Below are 14,683 nucleotides of genomic sequence, written 5' to 3' on the forward strand. Positions count from 1 at the left end.
GCTGACATCAGAAACCTGAGATAGGTTACCTGTCTTTGGTGAAATTCGCATTTGGATGCTTTACAGTAAAGCTGATTTGACTGCAGTCGTTCGAGTACAGTTTTTACATGTATCAGGTGTTCTTCTTGAGAGGAGGAGTATACTAAGATGTCGTCTAAGTAGATGATAACAAAATGGAATAGAATATCCGCGAATAGATGGCCCATGAAACGCTGGAACACGGCAGGTGCATTCACCAATCCAAAAAGCATGACGTGATATTCAAAATGCCCAAATGGGGTTCGAAATTCTGTCTTCCATTCGTCTCCAAGGGCAATACGGATGAGATGGTAAGCTCCGCGAAGGTCCAACTTAGTATAAAAGGAAGCTCCTCGAACTGCCTCCAGGATGTCTGGGATTAATGGCATAGGATATTTGTCTGCCACCGTGATCTTGTTAAGACCCCTGTAGTCGATACAAGGTCGAAGTGCATTTGTCTCCTTTTTTGGGATGTAGAAGAGAGAAGCTCATGCCGGGGAAACCGACTCGGTAATGAGCCCGTTCTTTAAATTGGTTTGGAGATATTCTTTAAGGACTACCTTTTCTTGTTGGGAAAGGACGTACATTCTCCCAAACGGGATGGGTTTGTCAGGAAGAAGTTCAATGTGACAGTCATCTCTTCTATGAGGTGGTACAGTAGGGAACTGGGGATTGGAAAACACAGACTGATACTTGGAATAGCATTCCGGAACAATCTCCAAGTTGTTTATTGAGGATACTGGTGAAGGGATCGAGTTTTCAGTCGGAATGGAGATGCCAACTGATTCCTTGGCTAAACAGTGGCTGACACAGTATTCCGAGCCGAGGAAGAGAGTACCTGCTGTCCAATTTATAAAGGGGTTATGCCTCCTTAACCAGGGGAGACCCAATATAATGGGGAAATGGGCTGCCTTGATTAGATCGAAAGTTATGGTCTCTTTATGTGAGGCAATTTGACAGACAACAGGTTCTGTCTGTTCTCGGATAGGACCGGAACTTAGTGGGTGTCCGTCAACTCCTTGGATAGGAGTGATCATCGCTTTCGGTATACAGTTAATTCCTTGTTTATTGGCCCATTGATCGTCAATGAAATTCCCTGCAGCTCCACAGTCTATCAGAGCAGGTACGTTCTGTACCATCTGCGAGTGTAAAACGAGAGTAACAGAAATAATAACCATATTCTGAGTGGTTGCCACAGAGTCCACATTTACAGGGATTCTCTTTGGGGAATCAGAATCTTGCACCCCTACCGTTGTTCCCCCTGCGGTAAGGCTTTGAAGTTTCCCGACCCCTTAGCTGGAGTGCGTCGGGGAGGGACTAAAGGACAATCTCTTAACTTATGAGATGAGGCTCCGCAATACATGCATAGCCCCAAACTCTTTCTTCTCTCTTTCTCTGCTGCCGATAGGGGTCCTCTCACTGTTCCTATTTGCATAGGTTCGTCAGAAGCTATAGGTTTATTAGTTACGGAGGGATAATCGAGTTGGGATCGTATGCCTCTAGTCTTCTTCTTTTCATAAGAACGTTCATGTAAGCGGTAATCGATTTGCATGGTGAGTGTTATCATATCCGCTAGATTTGCCGGACGAGGTACCTTAGCTACCTCATCCTTTAGTTCTTCCGATAGTCCTCGTCGGAATAAGGTGAGCAACCCATCATCTGGCCATCCTAACTCAGAGGAAAGCTGTTTGAAGAGTGTGATATAGGTCAGCAGGTCTTTGTTGTCTTGTCTAAGATCTAACAGTCTTTCTTGCATGGACACCGAGATCTCTTGTCTACTGAACATTGATTTCAAACTGTTGGTGAAGGCAGAATAAGAGTCCAAGATCACATTATTAGAAGTCACTAAAGGTGTAGCCCAGGCCAAAGCAGGTCCGGCCAAATGTGAAATCACAAAGCCAACCTTATCTTTGTCCGTGGGGAAGAAGCGGGACTTAAAGGTAAACTGCACAGAGCAGCTATCAAGAAACTCCTTAAGTTTGTGTGGATCTCCGTCAAACTTTCCTGTATTCAAACTTACTGGGGGAGAGTCTGAAAAGGCACGAGTAACCTGTTGTCGTAATTCAGCATTATCCTATTTGAGAGCCTGCATCTCTAAGGACATTGTTTGAATGGCGGCAATAAGTTGTTGCATTTGCTGTTCCATTTAATATCAGTCTGCCGTAGCCTTTATTCGGGCGTCGCTAACTGTTACCGATTACTGGATCCTTAGAGTAGGTTCAATGGATCTTTATCAAACCCCCGATTAAATAGGTTTGGAGGTCTTACCTGAGCAGACTGACATTTTCAATGGGAAGCAAATGTTGAAATCAAGAATCTCCCCGATCAACGCGCCACCCTCTTACCCGGTAGGAAAACCCAGAGCGAGAGGTAAGCGCCAGTCAGGGAAACCCTCTGGGGAAGAAAACCCTGGTCGAGCGCGGGATCCGAAGATTGGAGTGTGGTTCGCAGGCTGATGTCGCCAATTCAACGTGCGTTGAGTGTCGGATGACTTCTTCTGGAGAGGGAAGAAATAAGAAGCGAAGTGATGAATAGCAGAAGTACAGAAAGGGAAACGGAAAACAGGTAAGAGACTAATTCCCCTGACCTCTTAACCAGCCGGATTGGAAATACCAGGAGGGAAGCCGAGAATACGGGACACAGAGAGGGCGACTGGAACACAAGTCTGTCAGAAGGAAGTAAAGGTCGGTAAGCCCGTAGAATCAAAATCCCACAAATACTCGAAGAAAGGTTCAGAAAGGGACTTGGACAGGAGTTTTAATATTACCCGGAAGACAGTAGCTCGAGAACTCAAAAGCGGCGTTTCAGTATGAGACGCAAGATGAATCCGGGGGGTTTGTGTATGCAAAGAATGCTGAGTAGAGAATCAGGAAAGTTAAGAGAAAAGGGGTTAGTAATGGTCAGAGGTAAGAGGTTTCTGCTGAGGATTGGAATTGCCTAGTTGCGAACTCACAGAGCATCCGCTAGAAGAGTAGCGACGCGAAGAGCTGGAAGTCTCTGTGTCCTATGAGGAGTCACGTGAGCGGTACGCCGTACCTCTGGCGAACGTGAGAGGACTGGAACGGTGATTGCAGAACCGTTCACACTGCGATCTGCCATCTTGAAGGTACCACTCCGAATGGAGCCACAGAGCCGGCTTCTGGACCAAAGAGACCAGCGCTTCGTGAGTGTAACACCTTCATTCGAAAACCGCTCAACACCGCGCCTGAAAGAAAACGACAAACACTAGTTAAAACTTGGGCGCCAAAGACTTTAAGCATCTATTCCAAGCAGCCATTGGTATAGAGACTTACCTGCTTTCTCCGGTTCTTTCAAAATCAGCAACCTCCATCAGATCAGTGAAGTAACTTGATCTTGGGAAAGACTGTACACACCGCGCCCCTGCTAGAGATTGCAGGATGGAGAGCACACCTTTTAAAAACCCAACGTGAGACAGAGGAAGAGAAGAGAATCGGAAGGTGGTGAAGCCAATCCGGCTCCATTCAGTTGGCTAATATCTTGTTTCGACATTGCAGGCAAACGCCTCCTGAGGTGAGAACGAAGGGAAGACGCGGACTAGCACCTCATTTAAGCAGCGCAATGCCAGTGCAGACATCATCCTTCGGCCACGAGCTACGCCCCCGTTGAGACCAGGTGAGCGTGACATGATGGGAGACTGTTGAGCAGCGGGTTGATCACTGAAGCTACCATGGTTAGAACCATGAACATACAACAGCATACAGAATCTATTGCGCTTGACCTTACATCTGCCGCCCATTTCCCTGTGATACTAGGGTTGCCATGGATGGTGGCCGACAATCCATATATCATTTGGAGAGCTAGGACACTGATTTTTTTGCTCTGCCTGTTTTGACAGTAAAAAAAATAGCTCTGTGTCAGTATCGGAAGCCGTCAGTACATGTTCCTCTGGTCCTGTTCTTGCTAATTTGGTTCTGGGGGAAATACATGCACTCCAAAGAAGTATTTCTGAACGAGGCAGAACAAACTTTACCCCTGCATAGGCCAGATGACTGCTGCATAGATCTATTACCAGGTTCTTCTGTCCTTTTTAGTCAGATGTTCATTTTGTCTTCTGTGGAGAAGGAGGCCTTGCGTAAGTACTTGGACGAAAACCTAAAGAACGGCCTCATTACGGAATCTAAATCCCCAGGAGGGGCATCCCTGTTTTTCATCCCCAAAAAGAAGACAACTGAGCTGCGCCCCTGCACCGAATACAGATGGTTGAATTAAAAAGCGATGAAGGATAAATATCCCCTACCTCTGATCCCTGACATCCTTGAGACTGGAAGATCTGCCTGCATTTTCATCAAGTTGGATTTACGGGGCGCCTATCACTTGGTGAGCATGCGTGCTGGGGATGAATGGAAGACTGCCTTCTGTAATCCATTCGGACATTTCCAGTACGGAGTTATGCCCTTTGGATTGGCTAATGCCCCTGCCATGTTTCAACGGTTCATGCATCGCATTTTCGCAGACCACCTGCTCCACTCAGTGGTGGTTTATCTTGATGATATATTGATATTTTCCAAAAGCGTTGAAGAACATAACCATCATGTCTGCGAAGTGTTACATCGTCTCCAGGAGTACAGGTGAAAGGCCAATCCTGAAAAATATCTTTTTTATGTGTCTTGAGTGTCGATCCTGGGCTTTGGCACCACCCAAATCCATTAAGGAGTTGCAGAGATTTGTAGGCATAGCACATTTTTATCAGAAGTTCGTCGAGGGCTTTTCCAATTTTGCCATTGGCTAGACTACTGAAAGAAAGAGTGTTGTTTCATTGGGATCCGGAGGCTAATCAAGCATTTGAACACCTTAAGGAATTATTTACTATGGCCCCTTTTCTGAGACAACCCAACTACTCTCAGCCGTTCATATTAGAAACCGATGCTTCGGAATATGCTGTGGGGGGAGTCTTGAAACAGCAGTCTGTAAAGGTACTGCAACACCCCATCGCCTATTTTACCAAGACTTAGGGCCTCCTTACATGTTTGCCGGTAAAAAATGGTAAATACTGGCATGCCTGTGCTACCTTGTCCGTGTAGCACTGCTGCCTGAATCAAAGATTCTGAGTCAGCGTGCGTGCGCATCCCGGCATGCCGGAAACGGTAGCACTGGCATCCCAGTAACACCATCTAATGGTCCCAAAACCCCCCATATCGGCAGCCTCGCTGACTGCGATTCCGGCTCCATACATTTAGGGTTTGCCCTGTTGTGTGTGTTGCTCCATTGACCAATTACTGTAGATGCATCAATGCTAGTTAATTTGTTAGTGTTTTAGGTGAGTTGGTGTCTACTTCTTCAAACCAGAAGTTGAAATCTCCTAGTATGATCCGGTGGTCATATGTTATGGCGATGTTGGTGATGGTGTTCACAAGTGTGTCCATGAAAGTAGGGTTGTATGTCGGCGGTCTGTCGATGGGTAGGAATGACAGGTTGATTTGGTGGTCTAAAGCTAAGTGCCGAAGGAGTTATTCACATTTTGGGATGGTTAGTGTTGGCGCTGTTGTCATCTTTAGGCGATCTTTGTATGCAACAGCAAAACCTCCTCTTTTTCCTTTTCTGTTGGCTTGTTGCAATTTGAAGTTTTTGGGTAGGGGTTTGTGTGCGACTACCTTGAAGTTTTGAGTTAGCCAGGTTTCGGTGAGGAAATGAATGTCTGTTCCTCCATCACCTAGGCGTTAGTATGTCTCTGATGTGTGCCTTGACATTGATCTAGGGTTGACTAGGTTGCAGTGTATCTTTTTGTTTTCTGGGTTTCGTTTGCCTTTGAGGGTGGCCTTGGTAATTTGATTTGATATGGATTTATTTTTCCATCAGATTCTGCATTCGGTTTTGCTGCTTCTGTTTCTTCGTTGAGTAGATCTAGAAGGTTGCGTTTTGGGTTGATGTTTTCTTCGCCGTCGTCTGCCTGCTCGTGTAGATGATTCTTTATGTCTTGCCATTTTCTTTTGAGGAACAGTGCGTTGAGTTAATTTCTTTAGGTTGTGCTTCTGTGGATTTCCATTAGTCTTCCTTATGTGTTTAGGGTCTTTGTGGGAGGTTGGTTGTGCAGGTGGGTAGTAAGTATTATAAGTAAAATGATAAGCAGAGTGATTTTGGTCTTGTTCTGGCAAAGGGGCTCTCTTCTAGTGAGTGGTTAGGTGTGCTGTTTATTAGTGTTGGTTGATCTCAGGTGTGGTGGTTTGAGATGGTTGGTCTTCTTCCATTTGGTTTGTTCTATTTTGGCTCCTTCTCGTGCGTCGGCCTTTTCTGGTATGATGCATTTTTGTGGTGTGGGCATGGTGGTTAGAGGTAGGTTCCTTGTTAGATTCTGGGTCTGTTTTTCCAGTTATTTTAGTTGTTCGGGTATTTTCCTGATGGGCTGTCTGGTTGCCCACACGTTTATTTCTCTTTTTTGCGTCTTGACGGTGTACAGATTGTGTGGGTCGTGGCTTCCTTTCCTTGGCCAATGTTCCTTGTTTGTTGGCGCTTCTGTGGAAATATTTGTGTATGCTGTGTTTGTTCATGCTATTCTAGCATAGAGCGGGGGCGTAGTGAGTAGGATGATATTAAAGGGTTGAATATCCAAGGGGTCAAACTAAACCAGGGGCCAAACTGTCCCAGGAGCAAGACCTATCATAGAAGCAAGACCATGGAGTACCCTGGTAGTACCCTGGAGCTGAGGGTTTGATTAACGAGAGCTGTGTTGTGTATTGGAAACATTTGTTGGAGCAAATAGCTGAATAATCTAAAATCAGAAGGTCGCTTCAGAGTGTGGAATTAAGGTGAGAATGTTGTGCTTTGAAAAGAGGAGGGTGGAGAGAGAAGAGAGAGAACTGTGGCTGCTGTACATGATAACCTGAACATAAAGATAAGCTGTTTCAATTTACGTGATTCCTGTTAAGTCTCCATGGGAGTACATAATATGAGTGATGAGGATGGGATGCTAGTTTGCTGTATGATGAAGTGGTAGAAGAATACAAGGCATTCAGGAGGATAAAGAATGAATGAGGTACAGAGAAGGGGATGTTAGGGGGCATTGCCTAGTGGTGCCAGAAGGAAGGAGGGAGTTGGTTGTGGAGATCGCTATGGGCTTGACCATGAAATGTGAATTTGAACACTGCAGGGAACAGCCTTTACGAGACCTACTGATGATAAGGTGTAGCAACCCTAAGACCCCTTTGGAGAGAAGGAGATATCGGTTTGGATAGAGTCATTGAGGTGGAAAACATTATTGAACACACAGAAATGTGCATAAAGGTACTGGGTGTGGAGCCCGTGAGGACTCCCACGGAGGGTACCAACCAAGGTTGAGTGGATTATTAAAACTAGGTATGGAAGACCTAGAGATGATGTCAAACCACAAGTCAAAAAAAGGTTAGATACGCAGCCCAAAAATGAAGGAAGACCCATTGCGAGGAGATGCTTTCTGTGCGGAACTACAAAACACTTTGCCAATGACAAGGAGTGTTTCGCCCAACACATCGTTGGTCAAGAGTGTGGGAGAAAACGGCACTTGGTGCAAGATGCTGTAGATAATGGACAAAATATGGGACTGTGAAGTTGGTTCAAGATGCGATGTGGGCTGGCTTTGCATCTTTATGGACCCTATGAGTGTGTGTGGTGAATGGCATGGATGCAAGCCTGAGGAGGTCAAACTGCATGCAGTGATTGAAGTGAATGGCATTGTGGTAAGGTTGTTGATTGATAGCAGCTTGGATTATATATTCATGAAGGTGAGGACATGGAGGAGTATGTTTGGGTGTTGTGATTTGCAGTAAACGCCAGTAGCAGCCCATGCCTATAGGGAGGTTCCTTTCAAAATTGTTGGGGCCTTTGAGGCACAATTCAAATTGGAGGGGTGCCGGGAGGTAGGCCTAATCTTGGGGGTAACTTAATATCTTGGGAAACGCAAGCAGACCTGTGTATTAAGGTAGACCCAGACCATCCAGCACAAGTATTGGTGGTAGAAGGAGAAAGTATGGAGTGGCAGGTACATTAAATAAAGGAATGGTATCCTGGCGTATTAGAGGAAATCACTGGATGCTTGAAGGGTTTTGTACATTGCATCAAGTTGAAGGCAGGTGCTGTACCAGTTAGGGCAAAAGCAAGGATGATTCCATTGGCTTTGAGGTCAGAGATAGAAGGTGAGCTCAAGTGTCTGATGAGAGAAGGGATTACTGATTAAGCGTAGGCTGTAGAATGGTTTAGTCCCATTGTGGTGGTGCGCAAGCCTAGTGCTGGGGCGAGGCTTTGTATTGAATTGAGGGCTCTCAATAAGAGTGTCTTCCTAAATTGGTTTTCGTTGCCAAAGATGAATTAATTACTTTCAGAAATGTCTGGTGCTGTAACGCTCACCTTGTATCCACGGGGACGCCACCCGACTGGACTGGAGCGCTTCTGGGTTGGATTTACCTACCCCAGGGACTTGCGCTGCCGTGGGTCTATTCTGGAAGACAGGAGTTTAGTTTTAGCCACAATCACCTTCTCTCGGGGCCCGCCTCCCAAGTGTTCCCCCTTGCGACCCCTTTAGATCCTTCCTCACCTTGTATTTCGATAAGATGCGCTCTCCGTCCTGCTGTTCTGTGCAGGGGCGCATCGTGGCTGGGCACCTTTCAGCCAAGTTACTTCACTGGCGTGGGCCCGGGAGTCCAGGCCGGCTGCGGCTCCACTTTTGAGGTAAGACTTTGAATGTGTGTCCGCAATAGTTTTTGTTTTTTTAAAAGTTTTTATTAAATGTTGAACAAACAAACAATAAACCAAACAAACAGTGTATGTTCAACAGTTTCATTACACTTTTTAAATTCCCAAACCACTACTCCCACTACCCCACGCCCCTTGCGAGTCTATCACCTTGAGTCATCAGATTCCACACCCTGTGGTTGGGTCCCCTCCTCAACAGGTTCAGTCGGGTCTTCTAATGACCCAAACAATCCGGCTATCAGTGATTTCCAGGCCATCAGGGACTCATTCTCCTCCTTCCCCCCATTGCTGCACGCCTCTTGCCATGCTATGCTTTCGGCTTCTGCCCATTTTTGCAAGTCTTTCCACCACACCTCTATCCTCGGCACATTGCATGACTTCCATCACATGGCAATCCTTCTCTTTGCAAGCACATAAACCAGGTCCCTTAGTTTGTTTACAGGGCTGAGTTTCCGTGGTCTGGGGAACCCCCCCAGCAGGCAGGCCCATACCGTGTCTACTACTATCTTGACCCCTCTTCCTTCTAGTTTCTCTTTTACACCCCTCCAGAACCTCTCTATGATCAGGCAAGACCAAAACATATGCACCATGCCTGCGTTCTCTTCGTCGCACTTAGGGCATGCTTGCCGACCTGCATTCTCGAACCTCGATATCCTCCCATGCGTCATATAAGCCTGTTGTGTTATGTAAAGCTGTATCTGTTTCAGTCTCGCGTTTCTAGACACCTTCTTATGATACCTTTGCACCCGTACCCACATCCCATCCTCCATTTGGGCCCCAACCTCTGTTTCCCAGTCCAATCTCAGCTGCGTGATCTCCTTCCCCAGTTTAGACATCAACATCTCGTACAGTCTGGAGACCTCATGGCCCCCCTCAACTATATCATATATAACGTCTATGGTGGCGACCAGTTCTTCCTCCAACACAGTTTCGGGCCACATCCTCTTAATCCTCTGTACCATTCTGTGGTACGTGATGTACTGGCCTTCGTGCAACCCAGCCTCCTCCCGCAGTCCCTCAAAGGTAACACAAGAGCCCCCCTGCCAAATATGCCCCATTGTTGCCACCTCAGCCGGCTCCCAGTGGGTCCGGAGTATCAGTCGCAGCTGAGCGTCTGCCCCTGTCAATACCACCAATGGCATCTGCGGCGAGCATGGGGACGGGTTCCCCATCAATTGGCATGCCCTACTCCACACCTTCCACCCCAACAGCATCATTTTAGGGCACCCCACCATCTCCGCCCTGGGTGCAAATAAAAGGGTGCACAATCCCGCCCAAACAGCCTAAATTCGGAGGTCTCTTCATCAGATAGCCATTTGGCAACATATTGCAACTGGCTTGCTACATAGCACGCCTCGTAATTGGGCAGCTTTATACCCCCTTTGTCATGGAAGTTCTGGAGCTTCCATAACGCCACTCTGTGTGTCCGCAATAGTTGTTGGCCTGTTAACCTTCTTCTCTCGTAGATGCAGAAGGGATGTTGAAGACGTCGAGCTGATGGAGATGGCGGTGGTCGAGAAGGTAAGAGAATGCGTGAAGCGCGGCGCTATGACTGTCCTTTGAATAAGGCTAACCTGTGCTATTCTTCCTTGCAGGTCGCCGAGAAGTTCCTGGAAGAAATGCGGGCAGATGGAAGCAGAGCTTAGTGTGGAAGATGTCCGGACCGTTGTTGAATTCCAGGAGAACTTCGGTAGGTAAGCAGAGTCTGAAGGCGATGGAATCGGAAGACGAACGCTTACTAATTGTCCTCTTCTTGTCTCTCCTCTCTAGGATGTTGCTTGCGGAAGAAGACGAGCTCCAGGTAAGGAGGAATAATGGTGTTCTTCTTTTTCTGTAGATGCAGGCCAAGGTTGCTGCAAGCAGATCTTGGTGAACGTCACGCTGCGAGTGCAGAACAACACGAAGCGCGTGCCTCGGCTCGGGCAAGGCTTAAATAGCCAGCAGGTATCCCAGGTGCCTCCAGGGCAGACCACGCCCTAGATGCTAGACTGCATGATGCAGTTCCATGCCGAACCTTGTGGGGGCAGCCATGTTGGTCCATTCCCCAATGGAAACTCCACCTGGCTCCAGGACAGCCGAGGGGGCATTGATTGGGCCCTTGGGGCCTTGCAGGAACACTGTGGAGAGGGCCAGCGACCCCGAGTTCCCAGGCCAGGGGCTATGGTCGTGACAGGTGCTGGCATGTGCTGGAATGAATTAAGTACAGAGAAGGAGATGATGGTTAGGGGGCATCGGCTACTGGTGGTGGCAGTGGGGCCAGAAGGAATGAGGGAGTTGGTCGTGGAGATAGCTCATGAAGGGCATTTAGGAATCTGTAAAACCAAAGGGTTGATGAGGCAGGGCTACTGGTGGCCAGGGTTGGATGCAGATGTGGAGCAGTTGTTAAAGGAAAGTGAGGGGTGTCGAAACAGTGACAAGGCTTTTCACCCAAAGGTGCAGTGAATGAAGTTTGCACGTTTTTCTAGCTCGGTGTGGGAAATAGTGGCAGTTGACATACTAGGACACCTTGCTATGAGAGGGCGAGCAGAGAGAGTAGTACCATTTTTGGAGTCTGTATTTTGGGGAGATGGGTTTCCACGCAAGCTCATTTTTGACAATGGACCACAGTTTGTGGCGAGGGAAATTGACACGTTTCTTCAAGAGAATGGTGTCCAACATACAACAACAGCATTGTATAATCCAAAGGGAAACGCTACAGTGGAGAGGTTTAATAGAACTTTTATGATGCTATCAGGATAGCGATGACAACAGGTGGGGATTGGCTGCATGCTGTGATGGAAACAGATCTTCAATACAGATTGGCGCCACATCATACCACTGGTGTGTCCCCTTTTGAAGTGCTTTGAAGCAGGAATCCCAACACAAGGTTGAATTCAGGATGGTTGAGCAAATTCAGCGTGGGTGAAGTGAAGTTGCAAGATGTAAAGGAAAAGATGAGAATTGTGTAGGGTCTACGAAAAGCAAAAGCGAGGTCTGATACGATTAATTGCGTGTGTGTGATGTGGGCAGTAGTGACATGTAAGCAAAGGGAAATCGATGCATTCAGAGCCCTGCAGAGTGCAGCGGATGGGTAGTGGACATAATTGAATGTTGTCAGTAGTCATAAGGGAAGGAGGTGTGTTGTATAGTGGAAATAGTTGTCTGAGAAAACAGCTGATAAATCTAGAATCAGAAGGTAGCTTCAGAGCGTGGAATGAAGGTGAGAATGTTGTGCTTTGAAAAGAGGATGTTTGAGAGAGAAGAGTGAGACTGTGCAAACTGGGGCTGCTGTACAGGATAACATGAAAATAAAGATGAGCTGTTTCACCTTACTGGATTGCTTTTCTGTACTGGAGCACACAATAAGCTGCATGCTCTTGACAATTGAAGTGGGGGGGGGGGTGTTTTATTGCCCTGCAGAGTCTCCCCAGACGTTTGTGCATGGCTAAGGCATTCAGGACTAATTTGCTGTAGTGGATCGGTGGTTTGGGAAGGATCTAGACCCCCAGGACTGGAATTTACTGAAAGGGGCAGTGTGTGTCTGTTAGGTGTCTCTGCTCAGAATGGGTGTCCACATCCGTGCTTCACTTTGCTTTCTAAAACAAGACAGGTAAGAGCTAAAGTCAAGTAAAATGTATTTGTTCAGCAATGGTGCTTTTCCAAACATATACTACAAAATAACAAAATGTTTAAAACACATAAAAAAGTTCAAAATGAGACACAATCGACATTCCACAATTAGATTTCACCACCCTTAGGTCCCCACTCCTATCCACCTTTGTTTCCTACATACCCAAACTCAACAAATAAATTGTGCTACTGCAAACACTACCACATTACTGACCGTTTTGCAAACCCACTCCTAGGCCTTCTTAGATAAGGGCTTCAGCCGTTTCTACCTTCATTTGGATTGAGCGGGCACATGAACAGGAAATGGATGACCATTGCATATGTGCACAAAGCACACAAAATATCACTCACATAATTTCCAATACACCTCCCTACCACAGCAAGTGGTATGGAACTTTTACAAAATGTCATATAGAGAGCTCTTATTTCTGAATTAGTGATTCAATTGAGACAAGGATTTCGTCCTGGAGTGTAGAATTGCGTCCTGGGGTGTAGGATACCTTAATAGAGTTTTCTCTTTCAACTCCCAGTATCTTATACTCAGGGCTCTCATGTCACCCTTAGTAATTTGTACTGGGAAATCCTAAAGATTATTCAAGTCTAGATTAGATAGGCATTTCTTTATGGCTAGGACCCAGTCCAGATTCTCGTAGTCTGGCCGGGGACGAAGTTCCAGTAGATGGCCCTTACACAACGAAGGGCCCAAATGGGCCAATCGTAACCAGAGAGCCATAGGTTTCAGGGCCACCCTTTTCGCATACAAGTCTAATTCGAAAAGCCCAGAGTCAGAATAAAAGAAGTAGACAAAGGGATCATTATAAGATTTTTTAGAAATATATCTCGCTGAAGGAAGTGACAGTTGACATACCCCCAAGTTCACCTGCATACAGAGCTCTGAAAACTGCCTTCGCCCAGTAGGCATCTAACTAGGCACTAACAGAGTAACCTCCAAAGCAGGTGGTTTAATACTACGGATCCCACCTGTAAGTTGTTTTAAAGTGAATATGCTCAACTCCACCTGGGCCTTCCAACAGCCAGCACTAGAAAATGTGATGCCATAGGTAATCAAACATCTGGACTTGTTCTATATCACCACCTCTAATTGCTGTCTTTGAACGCAGCTGTCTCTGCCTGCCTGAAATCGCTACTTTCAATTTGTGACGAAGCTCTGGTTGAGTTGCCTTAGGCAGTTCTCAGTTTGGGAGAGAATAACTGTGTCATATGTAAAAAGAAGCATTGCATTGGTAAAGAGAAAATGCCCATTCTTGTGGGGTGCCTGTCTGTACTCTGGAGCCAGCCAGGAAGCAGCATGTGTCTGTTTGGTATCTCTGCTTGGGCTGAGGGTTTACAGCAGTGCATCATGTAACTGTCCTTTGCTTCAGAACAAGGCAGGAGACTTTGTTACACAAGGTAAGTGTTACTCATTCATTACAGGTTGTTCAGATTCTGGTCCATAAAAACTGCTGTAGATATGAAGTCCATCCATTTCAAGGATATTTACCCGTTTTGTTTCCTTCTAGATTTCCCCTATGGTTTGCTTCCTGCTCTCTCCTGCTGCATCGTATATCACTGGGACAACAATCAGGGTGGATGGTGGAGAAAGCTTAACTGGAGCATATTTCATGTTACCAGGTAAAATGTTAATTTCCTTAATTTAAGATGCCTTGCGGCTAACCTAATCTCAAATACACATTTTTCTCCCTCTCTGACATTCAAAAGCTGTTTCTTCTCAGAAAAGCAGACCCCCATATGTTTGTCTATATATATATATATATACATATACACACACACACACACACACACACACACACACACACACACACACACACACACACACACACACACACACACACACACACACACACACACACACACACACACACACACACACACACACACACACACACACACACACACACACACACACACACACACACACACACACACACACACACACACACACACACACACACACACACACACACACACACACACACACACACACACACACACACACACACACACACACACACACACACACACACACACACACACACACACACACACACACACACACACACACACACACACACACACACACACACACACACACACACACACAGGTTCACGTGTAGCCCTCATAACCATGTGATTATAACCTGTTTCCACTCACGAAGAATGTAGAATGGGGTTTCAGGAAGTAGATGGGATGCCTCTGTGTTGGAACCCTGTGGCCTTGTCCTCCATTTTGTGTTCATATGAACTATACTCAACTGAAGAGTGAAACGGAACACATTTCCAACCAGCTCTCTATTAATGATTAATAACATGAGCCACCACTTCCATCAAAATCCCCTCTGTATTATTCCACACC

At 46.4% G+C, this 14,683-nt stretch overlaps 1 long non-coding RNA gene across 1 annotated transcript in view; it reads left to right on the forward strand.

Annotated features, from left to right (window-relative positions):
* LOC138489807 (uncharacterized) overlaps positions 1 to 14,683 on the forward strand; it is a 134,695-nt gene that overhangs the window by 17,790 nt on the left and 102,222 nt on the right. Inside the window, exon 2 of the long non-coding RNA XR_011274916.1 lies at positions 13,830 to 13,941. This is a non-coding gene — a long non-coding RNA (uncharacterized lncRNA). The remainder of the gene's footprint in view (positions 1 to 13,829; positions 13,942 to 14,683) is intronic.

This window comes from Ambystoma mexicanum, chromosome 9 (assembly GCF_040938575.1).
Source record: "Ambystoma mexicanum isolate Mex_15411 chromosome 9, UKY_AmexF1_1, whole genome shotgun sequence".
In the NCBI taxonomy this organism is placed as follows: domain Eukaryota; kingdom Metazoa; phylum Chordata; class Amphibia; order Caudata; family Ambystomatidae; genus Ambystoma; species Ambystoma mexicanum.